The sequence below is a fragment of the Leptonotus elevatus genome, chromosome 8 (genome assembly GCF_054856555.1).
Source record: "Leptonotus elevatus isolate MCC_2025b chromosome 8, RoL_Lele_1.0, whole genome shotgun sequence".
In the NCBI taxonomy this organism is placed as follows: domain Eukaryota; kingdom Metazoa; phylum Chordata; class Actinopteri; order Syngnathiformes; family Syngnathidae; genus Leptonotus; species Leptonotus elevatus.
In genome coordinates, this window is record NC_141246.1 from 23,738,097 (window position 1) to 23,750,469 (window position 12,373).

Here is a 12,373-nt window from a genome sequence, read left to right on the forward strand (position 1 = left end):
GGCGAGACGCCGAAGAAGTGCCCCGCGGACGTGGTCGAAACCGGCTGAGCGGCAGTGTCTGCTGCCTTAGGTCGTCGCTCCTCCTCCCGTTCCCGCTGCCGCTCCCGCAACCTGTTGTCCAAGCGGATGGCCAGGTTGATGAGTTCCTCCAGGCGGGACGTCTCGTCCCGTGCCGCCAGCTCGTCCTTGATTCGCGGGCTGAGTCCTCGCCGAAAGATCCCACACAGCGCCGCTTCGTCGTGACGGCTCTCGGCCGCCAAAACCCGGAAGGAGATGGAGTATTCTGCCACGGACAAGTCGGCCTGCTGGAGGTCCAGCAAGCGGCTGCCCGCTTCCTTCCCTTTTACTGGGTGGTCGAAAACGTTTCTAAATTCTGCCAGGAAGGCAGGAAATGAAGCTCGGAGCTCTGGATTGGCTTTACTGACTGCCATCGCCCATAATGCCGCCTGGCCGGAAAGTAGGCTCATTACAACGGCGACCTTGGCGCCATCGTTCGGGAAAGTGTGCGGCTGTTGATCGAGAACCAGGCTACACTGGTGAATGAATTGTTCACACCCACCAATTTCGCCAGAGTAGCGTGGAGGATGGGGAATATTGGGTTCCCGAAGAACAAAGTTGCCAGCTGATCGGGACACGGAGGAGACAGGTGACGCCCCGGCTGGTCGTAAGTCTTCCGCGGCCGTGTCTTCCGACCTCCGCTCCACCTTCAAGGTGAGTCGCCCGATCTGGGCGGTTAGCGTCGACATTGCCTCCTCCAGCTCGCTGAAGTATTGCTCGTGCTGTCCGAGTAAACGCCCATGGCTGGCCATGGCCTGGCACAGGCTGTTGGGGTCTGCGGGGTCCATTGTGGTCGGGTTATTCTGTCACGATCTGTCACGGTTGAAGTTGGCTGTCACGAAACGGAGTGGAGGACCCAAATGCAGGAAGGTAGGAGAGCCACGGCAGTGATGCTGATAACTTAGTTTTAATCAAAAACAAGGAAACACAAAATCACGCCCGAGGGCGGATAGAACAGCGAGTAGTGTGGGATACAGAGTAGCATCACGGAGTAATAACCCGACACTCCTTGCTGCTTCTGTCAGGCTTTTATCTTGGCCTGACGAGCTAATGGGCAGCAGGTGTGTTTGGCGGGATCCGCCCTCTAGCTGTTTCCCCAGCAACTGCAAGTGAAAACAGAAACAGCTGATCCCAATCATGACAATTTGCAAGTTAAAAGTATGATAAAGAAACAAATTCCAACACTTCAGGGTACGCTCCAACCGCCTGTTTTAGCTAAAGATATTACCAAGCTTTCTCCGACAACAACAAAAAAAACCTCTCAAAAATATATAAGTTACTTTCATATACTGATAAAACGTCTTTACCCATCTCGAAATGGGAAACAGACTTGTCTATAGCTCCAGAATCTGACTTTTGGATTCAAGTTTGTGAAAAAGTTTTTAAAATGACAAAACACACAAATTTACAACTTATCCAATATAAAATTATTCATAGAACATACATTACTCAATATATGATGAAGAAAATAGGACTCTCAGACTCCGACATTTGTCTCCAGTGTTTACAAAACACTACAGACACTTATTTTCATGCTTTATGGTTATGTACTCCGGTTATGTATTTCTGGACTAAAGTCTTAGAAAAACTTTCCGCTATCTTGGACTGTAGGATACTTGTGTTGCTAGGTGACTTAACAACAACTGACTTACCACATAAACAATTTCAATCTATACTTGTAGCCCTTACTATCGCAAAAAAAAACAATTCTTGTTAACTGGAAAAATAAACAAACTCTGAATATCGACCAATGGTCTAACCTCCTCATAAATCACATTTTAATGGAAAAAATATCTGCCTCAAATAAAAACCAAATATCAAAATTTAATGAAACATGGTCTACGTATATATAATTTTTTAACCTAAACCTGGTTACTTAATTCTGCCTGTTAGCGAGAGCCACAGCAGCGTGATAACTTGCATTGATGTTTCTGTATTTGGCAATTTGTAACTAATGGTTGTGTTTTTATAGTCAGGAACCCGGCTGCTGCCAGCGGGATCGAGCGGATTCGCCTCCGATGGGCACCAGGGGTTGATATTCGGATTCACGGCATGCCAGTGGGTTAATTCTATGGGTGCTGTCCCCCCCTGGCTGGGCGTGGGCGGGTCTGCCCCTCTGTTGGCTGCTGGGTGGCGGCTGCGTCTTGGCCGTTTCCTGGGTCTCTTGGGGGGTACTGCGTTGCGGGGCTCTCCCTTGTGACTAGGGCGGCGCCGCTCCGGCGCGGTCCGTCGCTCTGGGCCCGGCGACGCGGTTCGGGGCCTGTGGGCCGCTGGGGTGCCCCGTGGTTCCCTCTCCCCTCCCCCTTCCTCCACCTTGCTGCCTCTCCCTCCTCGCCTCTCCCCGCCCGTCCTCCGCCTCCCTGTCCCTTCTCCCTCGTCACCCCTCCTCCTCCTCTCCCCCTCTCTTTGCGGCCCTGCCGCTGCCCCCTGCCCTTCTTGTCGTCTCCTTCCCCCCTCCCTTTACCCTCCCCGGTATGCCTTCCTTCCCCTCCCCTGGGCCGGGGGCTCCATCCATGGCCTGGGTCTCGGTGCTCCGGGGGCCGGCGGGGGTGGCTGGAGTTTGTTGTTGTGCCCGCCCCAGTATCCGGGGGGCGAGCCCTATCGCCCCGCCGGGCTGGTCCCATATGCCCGCCGGGGTCCCGGTGGGGTGGGTGGGGGCTTGGTGGGCGGGTGCGCCTCCTGCCCCCGCCCGGATGGGGGGGGGGGCCCTGCTGGTCGCTCCTCTTAACACACTACACTAGGTTTGCACAATCCACTTTTATAGACATATAGGGCACATAACACACTTTGGGGGGGTGGGGTAGGGTGGAAACACCGTCTTCACCCTACAACTACCCTCCAATTTTAATGCACCACACAACTGGGGGGGGGGGGCTTGTGGGGGTGCCATCGGTTGGGGACCGCGGTATAGAGCAGTGCTGCGGTCCCCTGTCCGTGTATGTATGAGCCTACATTGCGTTCTCTGTTGTTGTGAAAGTGGCATTTTTCTGTGTGATTTACAAATGCCCATTTGTTGCGCAGACTGTTCCACGACTGAGGCTGATTCACCACAGCTCCTTGTCACATTGTGTTGCAGGTAATATGCTTCTCTTGCCACTTTTGCTGTATTTTATTTCTCATACTGCTATTTTTATTTTTTTTGTATTATTGCCGTGTAATTGCGGTTCAACGCGGCCAACATTCGTGTTTGAATTACTTTGTATTAAGTATCCATTTGTATTTGGATATATATTTGCCACTTTTCCTTGTGTCAATGAAATGCTTCTACTTAAAAAAATATATTTAAAAAAGTATATATTTGTCACGATCCAATCCGGATCCCGATACTTTAGTGGCGATCTGGTACGTATTGTGATCCTTTTTTTGTGTGTGTTTTATTTTGGGCTTTTTGGGGGCGGCTACTTAAATATTAAAGTATTAACCTTAAAACATGTATTTAGAAAAGGGATCATCCTGCCAGGATGGCTCATTTTTCACTCATAAACTCATTGTTTGTTTGTTTCAATCAGGTGATATTAGCATGCATTTTCAATTTCTTGAAACTCTTAATAGACGTGTCACGTCAGTTGTTACGCTGCGACATGCTGCCGAGAACAACTTCAAAATAAAAGTGTTTTAAGGCATTTCCTCAGATAGGCACCATTAAACATTCCAATCGTTTCTTCCCTCTTGCCATCATTTCCCTAAACAAGTGACTCGAAATTCCGTTGTGCCACTGCAAATGTTTGCTAATTTTGCATCCCTGTGCGACAGTTTTACTGCATTGATTATTGTAGCTACAGCTCACTACATATTTGTATAACTGTCGTTGATCAATATTCTACAGCACTAGACATTTTAAAGTGCTTTCTGCATCATTGCACATTCAGTTGTATCACAATTGCTGCGCTACTGGTCACTTTAAATGGTGCGACGATGATCTGCATCATCTGCACAACTGTCATTGTATTGTAATCACCGCACAACTGGTCACTTTATCTTTGCTTAATGACTCGTTTGCATAGCTGTCATTGGTCAGCACTACAGCAGAAATGGTACCCCATAAACACTCTCTGTACTTGCGTTTCACGTCTGTTTGTCATAGTTGCTTGTTACTGCAATACTAGTGTAGCTCAATCTACCAGAGACAAATTCCTTGTGTGTTTTTACATACTTGGCCAGTAATGATGATTGTGATTCTAACATTGTTTATATGGTAGACAAACTCAGATTAATTGCACTTTGGTCAGGGTAAAACCTACCTGGAAGTGTTTAGAATGTACCTTCTTAACTACAGTGTTGGAAAGATTAGGCAAAATGAATTGTGCTAGCCTCAAATTTATTCCTTATCTGATCTGCTGATTGGCCACTGCACAACCCCAAACTACAGGGGAAAGGGAACATTCAGTCCAAAGCCAGAGTGGTAATGAGGTGACCGGGGAATGCAGGTTTTCTTTCACAGCTAGTCTCCAATAAGTTTGACCCTGCCCAATTAATCCTGCTAGTTAAAAAGGTCAGTGCTCTGTGTTAAAGGGCTTGGGAAAAGATATACAAGGACCTTTTACAGTGACCTCATTACTTAAGTTTCATCTGCATTCATTATAAATGCACTGATATTGTCTAAAGATGACGAGAAAGATCCAGTAGGTGTAGAAGGTGGAGAGCTTTCTAAAACTGTACTTCTCAACTGCTTTTACGCTGGGATCCGCATTTCAATGACAATGTTGACATGTGTGTGTACAAAGATCTGTGTGTAAAGAGAGCTTTGTGAGACAATGACAAAATGTGTGTATCCTTCACTGTGCTTGTGTGTATTCAAGTAAAATCTAACGGAAAATAAGAAGACAAAGACATGGTGTGCAATTGAAATGTACAGTGGAACTTCCTCTTAAGGTTAATACAATTAATACTTCCATGTATATAGTACTTGTCTTCATTAGGGTCACGAGTGAGTTGGAACCCTTCAGGCTCTTTTATAGTTGCCTCATTGGCCAGCCGCAGACCACTTTGACTTGTACACGGACCACAGATACGGACGCCGTTTCATTGATGCTACTTTTTGGGGTTCATGTCAGAATGCATTCCAGGCATGTGAATTGCTCCACACATCCCTGCCACGCGCATGAATAATCAAAATGCCGGACTCATGATTGCGAAAAGAAACATCTCCTCTGTATGTTGTAATGTTCGGGATTGCTCCACTCCAGGAGTTTTGAGCTCTTTGGATATCTTCATATTCCATTAATTGTGAATTTTAAGTATGGGGATAACTCGAGATGAAGAAGGCGCCATACAACTAAGAAACGTGCCGTGAGTCTCCGCATTGCTCGAATGAGGCTGTATAACATGCTATTTTCCATTTCACTCTATGAACTGCGTCATCTTTTCTCACGATCACAACACACACTTTTTTTCTATCATTGCCGTTGGCCTGAAACCTTTTTAGTCACAACTTGGTAAAATTAATATTTTTCAAAAATCTATACTATTTAAGTGTTGAAATGACTTACTCTCTAAGGAAGAAATGGGCGAACAAACATGCCATTTTGGGAGTCTACTGAGAAGTGACTAGTTTGATGGTACAAGGTTTCGGCCCGACACCAGCGACATATACATTCTCTGTTTGAGTGTGAGAAGTCTACACTTGTCCAATTTCATTTGTCTATTTTCATAATTCTTCTGATGAAACATTGACCTACAGTGAGTGGAATGGTACCTTTGTCATGGCTTAAAGGTTCTACTTTGTATCACTTTTACAGGCATTAAACAACTTTGAGGAGGGTGGTAGGAGCACTGCCACACAAACAACTACAAGCATACAAGCCTTCTTTACGGCATAGGTCACTTCCCCTTTCCCCATTCGTTACAAAGACAGTAGTCAATTTGAATGTATGAGCTCCTTGGTGTTGCTTTAAGGATGAGTTAGCTGTCCATAAAACCACAGACTTGGAGGAACATGTTGCTTTAGCCATCTGACTTGACAACCGTCTGAGAGAACGTCAGAGAGAGTGAGATATGGAGTAACCGTTCAAGGCCTTTCCTGACGTGTCAGCCGACTTCCAGGAGTGACCCTGGATCTGCTACAGCCACCATGGGACTGGGGTTCCCAGTAACCAAAGACAAGCCAATGCAAAGTGGAGGGGTTTGTCTCAATCCGTCAGAGCGATTGAGACTTGCCCAGACGGGGGCCTGCTCTACTCTTGTGGTCTACACTTTCCAGATCTCCGCATCCTTCTGGTCCGTTTCTGGCTCTGAGGGTCGACAACAGGTGGAGAAGAAGGCCACCAGTCCTAGCGCAAGTCACCAGTGTGTGTACTTTGAGGACAGTTCGGAACCTTTTGACCTAATAACGTGCCAAGACACTCAAACTGCCCGGAGAAGTCTCGTGATTTGGGCAAGATGTCAAAATAACCGCCCATCCTGCTTCGTAAACATATACATGCTAGATTTTGACGGGCTCCTCCTGGCTGAAATAATAATATTGCGGCTCCTCTAAAATGAAGACTTTCCGGTAATCACAGTGAGAGACGTGACATTTCTTTGTTATGCCCTCAAAATCCGCTCCTGTTGTTTTGGGGTTACTGTGGTTAAAGTTGAATAATCCCAAGATCAACTAGGACACTGCTGCCACAGAAAATTTGAGCATTTTGTCATTCCCACTGTCTGAGATCCGCAGAGGTTAACAGACCACAACTAGCTGAAACCTACTCCCGAGGGTCATACATTTTTGGATAACACCCCCTCAGAGAGAGGAGGCTTACATCTAGTTAAGTAGTGTTCAAATGGACCCCAGAAGCAAAATCTGTTAGGGATTGAGGTGTGCGGATCCTAGAAACGCAGACAAAAAAAACGTTTTACATTTATTTACAAAAATCAAAGTGGACTCCTTTGTGGACTGCCACCAGTGCGCGCCGGCCGGGTCGCGCCGCCCAGGGCGGGAAATCAGGCTCACGTACAAAGGGCACTTTCATTGCGCCCGAGGCGCAATGAAAGTGAGGGCCGGCTACGCGCCGGCCGCGGTGGGATCCCGGCCCCGCGGGGCGCGATAACCCCGGGCGCACCACCGGCCCGTCTCGACCGCCGCGTCGGCGAGGTGGAGTCTGAGCGCGCGCGATAGGACCCGAAAGATGGTTTACTATGCCTGGGCAGGGCGAAGCCAGAGGAAACTCTGGTGGAGGCCCGCAGCGGTCCTGACGTGCAAATCGTTCGTCCGACCTGGGTATAGGGGCGAAAGACTAATCGAACCATCTAGTAGCTGGTTCCTTCCAAAGTTTCCCTCAGGACAGCCGGCGCTCGTCAGCTTTTGCAGTTTTATCCGGTAAAGCCAATGACTAGAGGCCTTGGGGCCGAAACGATCTCAACCTATTCTCAAACTTTAAATGGGTAAGAAGCCCGGCTCGCTGGCTTGGAGCCCGGCGTGGAATGCGAGCCGCCCAGTGGGCCACTTTTGGTAAGCAGAACTGGCGCTGCGGAATGAACCGAACGCCGGGTTGAGGCGCCCGATGCCGACGCTCATCAGACCCCAGAAAAGGTGTTGGTCGATATAGACAGCAGGACGGTGGCCATGGAAGTCGGAACCCGCCAAGGAGTGTGTAACAACTCACCTGCCGAATCAACTTGCCCTGAAAATGGTCTGTGACCGCCAATTCAAGAAGGCTGTTGGTGTCTCTCAGCATAAGAGGCGGGCTCACCCGGAGGAATGGCGGAGGATTGTCGAGGGAAGGAGTAAAGGGAAAAAGCCAAGTGGAAAATAACTAATTCTCAAGCAGGCAGGTGACCAGGCGAGGGAGGATACAAGGTCTTCGTGTGGTGACATGGCAAGATATGGTCGAGAGGAGCGACAGTTGGGTCAGGGAACTGACGAAGAATTGCTGTCTGCTGAAGGCCCGTCGAAAACACTCCCAGATCTGGTGGCGACTAGAATTCGTGAGGAGATTGAAAAAGGGGGTGACGGCAAAGAGGGCGAAGAGCTCAAGGCCATAGCTGCTTTGGTTAGGGATGTTGATCAGAAGCCTGAGCTGATCGAGACCTTGGCATTGGACCTGATTAGGGCGATGGGGGTGGTCTACGGAGCATCCAAAAGGGCGTAGGACACCGGTGCGAATTTGGACCCAGGGAAGAGGATGGGTGAGGCGTCTTGCTCAGAAGAAAAGGCAATATTATGAACATCAGGGGATGTATACTAAAGATCTGCCTGGGTTGGCTGCTCGTGTGCTGGACGGAGCAGCAAATCCGGAACGTACCTTGCCAATGGAGATGGTGGATGAAGCATTTCGTGCTAGATGGGAGTCGGTGAGGCCATTCCAGGGTCTGGGTCAATTTCGTTCAAGGAAAGGTGCGGATAATGAGATGTTTTGCAGGCCCATCTTGTCGGCCGAAGTCATGGTCAACCTGACCAAAATGAAGAAGAAAGCTGCCGCGGGACCAGACTGGTTCAGCAGGCAGGCTCTGAGGAACTGGGATCCGCTTGGTCGGCAACTGGCGAGGCTGTTTACGACGTGGTTGGTGCGTGGAGTAATCCCCAAGACCTTCAAGAAGTGCAGGACACGCCTGTTACCCAAGACTTCTGACCCTATTGAGTTGGGTACGGTCTCAGGGTGGAGACCGGTGACTATCGGGTCGGCAGTGGCGGGACTGTTTAGTCGAATCATGACGATGAGGTTATCGCGAGCCTGTCCAATTGATCCTAGGCAGCGTGGCTTCGTGGAGGGATCGAGTGGATGCGCGGAAAATCTGATGATTCTGGACCGATTAATCAGAAGCTTGAGGATCGAAGAGGTACCACTGGCCTTAGACTCAGTGTCCCATGAGCATATCCAGTGTGCTCTGGAGCATCGGGGCGTGGACAAGCACGTTATCGAGTTGGTCCGGAACTCGTACGTAGACTGCTCGACCAGCGTGGGCTGTGGGGGCGCCTATACCCAGCCCATAAGAATGGAGGTTGGAGTCAAGCAAGGGGCTCCAATGTCACCACTGCTATTCGACCTTGCTATGGACCCTCTCATCCATAGCCTTGAACGCTCAGGACTTGGACTACGCTGGGAGGATCGTCAGATCACCACGCTGGCCTTCGCCGCTGATTTGGTTCTGATGAGTGGCTCGAAGGAGGACATGAAGAAGAGCCTCGAGATGGTGTCTGCTTTTTGCCATAATACAGGACTTGCCGTTCAGCCTAAGAAATGCCATGGTTTTTGGATGGAAGGAAGAAGGATAGGGCATTGCAAGCCATGGGCGATCAATGGAAAGGATATCCATATGATTGGTGCGGGTGAGCTAGTGGGCTACCTGGGAGTCCAGGTAGGACCGGGAAGAGGCATTATTCCTAAAGATCCGAACAAGGATATGGCTATATGGCTGGAAAGAATTTCTAAGGCACCCCTGAAGCCTACACAGCGCATTAGGATTCTAAACTCATTTGCCCTTCCTAGGCTTATTTATCAGGCTGATCTCGGGAAGGTTCCGGTAACAGTGCTAGCTCAAGTCGACAGATTGGTTAGGAAAACTGTGAAGCAATGGCTCCACATTGCAGTGTCCACGTGCAATGGATTTCTCTATTCAAGAACGAGAGACGGAGGTATGGGACTTCTCAGGTTGGAAAAACTAATCTCGTCAATAAGGGTGAGGCGCACCTGGAGAATGCTGGAGTCGCCTGATCCGTGGGTTAGGGACTTGGCAAGAGAGATGATAGGGCATGCTGACTGGAAAAAGTGGTGGGTGAAGGCCGGAGGGAATCTGAGTGATACACCGATGATTGGTGATGGGGATATCACTCAGGTGACTGCGAGAGAGACGCCTAGTTTCCCAGACTGGCGTCGCGAGGAGAGCCTGGCCTGGGCCGCTACACAGGTCCAGGGTGTGGGCACAGACATGTTCCGAGGTGACAGCATCAGCAACTCGTGGCTTGTAAATCCCATGGCTGTGGGGTTGAGGCAGCGTCGTTTTTTGGTTGGACTGGCACTAAAGGCGGGTGTGTACCCCACTCGGGAGTTCCTGGCGAGGGGTCGGAGCAAGCGAGGAGCAGCCTGTAGGCGCTGCCGGGTAGGGCTCGAATCGTGCTCACACATCTTGGGTAATTGCGCGTATACCCAAAGGAACAGAATCAAACGGCACAATAAGGTGTGTGAGCTCTTGGCCACTGAGGCTGAGCGTTATGGCTGGGTCGTGACCAGGGAGCTTCGAGTAAGGACTACGGAGGGCGAACTCAGGATTCCCGACCTGGTTTGCGTGCGTGGCCATGATGTTCTGATCTTGGATGTGACTATTCGGTACGAGATGGACTATGCCTGTCTTGGCCGGGCGGCAGGGGAAAAGTTGACCCACTACAAACCAGTAGCGGCCAGGATTGCTCAGTTGGTTGGAGGGCGGGATGTAAAAGTGATGGGCTTTCCGATGGGAACCCGGGGGAAGTGCTTTTACCTCTGAAGTCCGGGGGGGTGCCCGCTGTGTTGGGCGCGTGTTGGAGATGTGGGTGAGCTTGGGAGACATCTTGCCTTGATACATCGTCACGCTATTGTCACGTACATGTGCCGGAAGTGCAGGAGGAGTAACAGCAACAAGCACTCCATTGCGTGCCATGTCCCTGAATGTGGGGGTGTGACGGGTGAGGAAAGTATCACTCTGGGATTTCCATGTGATGTCTGTGACCGCCAATTCAAGAAGGCTGTTGGTGTCTCCCAGCATAAGAGGCGGGCTCACCCGGAGGAATGGCGGAGGATTGTCGAGGGAAGGAGTAAAGGGAAAAAGCCAAGTGGAAAATAACTAATTCTCAAGCAGGCAGCTGACCAGGCGAGGGAGGATACAAGGTCTTCGTGTGGCAACATGGCAAGATATGGTCGAGAGGAGCGACAGTTGGGTCAGGGAACTGACGAAGAATTGCTGTCTGTTGAAGGCCCGTCGAAAACACTCCCAGATCTGGTGGCGACTAGAATTCGTGAGGAGATTGAAAAAGGGGGTGACGGCAAAGAGGGCGAAGAGCTCAAGGCCATAGCTGCTTTGGTTAGGGATGTTGATCAGAAGCCTGAGCTGATCAAGACCTTAGCATTGGAGCCGATTAGGGCGATGGGGGGGTTTTCGGAGCATCCAAAAGGGCGTAGGACACCGGTGCGAATTTGGACCCAGGGAAGAGGATGGGCGAGGCGTCTTGCTCAGAAGAAAAGGCAATATTATGAACATCAGAGGATGTATATTTAAGATCTGCCTGGGTTGGCTGCTCGTGTGCTGGACGGAGCAGCAAATCCGGAATGTACCTTGCCAATGGAGATGGTGGATGAAGCATTTCGTGCTAGATGGGGGTCGGTGAGGCCATTCCAGGGTCTGGGTCAATTTCGTTCAAGGAAAGGTGCGGATAATGAGATGTTTTGCAAGCCCATCTTGTCGGCCGAAGTCATGGTCAACCTGACCAAAATGAAGAAGAAAGCTGCTGCGGGACCAGACAGGATCAGCAGGCAGGCTCTGAGGAACTGGGATCCGCTTGGTCGGCAACTGGCGAGGCTGTTTACGACGTGGTTGGTGCGTGGAGTAATCCCCAAGACCTTCAAGAAGTGCAGGACACGCCTGTTACCCAAGACTTCTGACCCTATTGAGTTGGGTACGGTCTCAGGGTGGAGTCCGGTGACTATCGGGTCGGCAGTGGCGGGACTGTTTAGTCGAATCATGACGATGAGGTTATCGCGAGCCTGTCCAATTCATCCTAGGCAGCGTGGCTTCGTGGAGGGATCGAGTGGATGCGCGGAAAATCTGATGATTCTGGACCGATTAATCAGACGCTCGAGGATCGAAGAGGTACCACTGGCAGTTGTGTTTGTGGATTTCATGAAGGCCTTTGACTCAGTGTCCCATGAGCATATCCTGTGTGCTCTGGAGCATCGGGGCGTGGACAAGCACGTTATCGAGTTGGTCCGGAACTCGTACGTAGACTGCTCGACCAGCGTGGGCTGTGGGGGCGCCTATACCCAGCCCATAAGAATGGAGGTTGGAGTCAAGCAAGGGGATCCAATGTCACCACTGCTATTCAACCTTGCTATGGACCCTCTCATCCATAGCCTTGAACGCTCAGGACTTGGACTACGCTGGGAGGATCGTCAGATCACCACGCTGGCCTTCGCCGATGATTTGGTTCTGATGAGTGGCTCGAAGGAGGACATGAAGAAGAGCCTCGAGATGGTGTCTGCTTTTTGCCATAATACAGGACTTGCCGTTCAGCCTAAGAAATGCCATGGTTTTAGGATGGAAGGAAGAAGGATAGGGGATTGCAAGCCATCGGCGATCAATGGAAAGGATATCCATATGATTGGTGCGGGTGAGCTAGTGGGCTACCTGGGAGTCCAGGTAGGACCGG

The 12,373-nt window shown here is 50.2% G+C and overlaps 1 pseudogene; it reads left to right on the top strand.

The window, feature by feature from the left end:
- Nucleotides 1–6,975: 6,975 nt before the first annotated feature.
- On the top strand, nucleotides 6,976–7,804 carry LOC147170268 (28S ribosomal RNA; annotated as a pseudogene; the record flags this gene model as incomplete).
- Nucleotides 7,805–12,373: the final 4,569 nt, after the last annotated feature.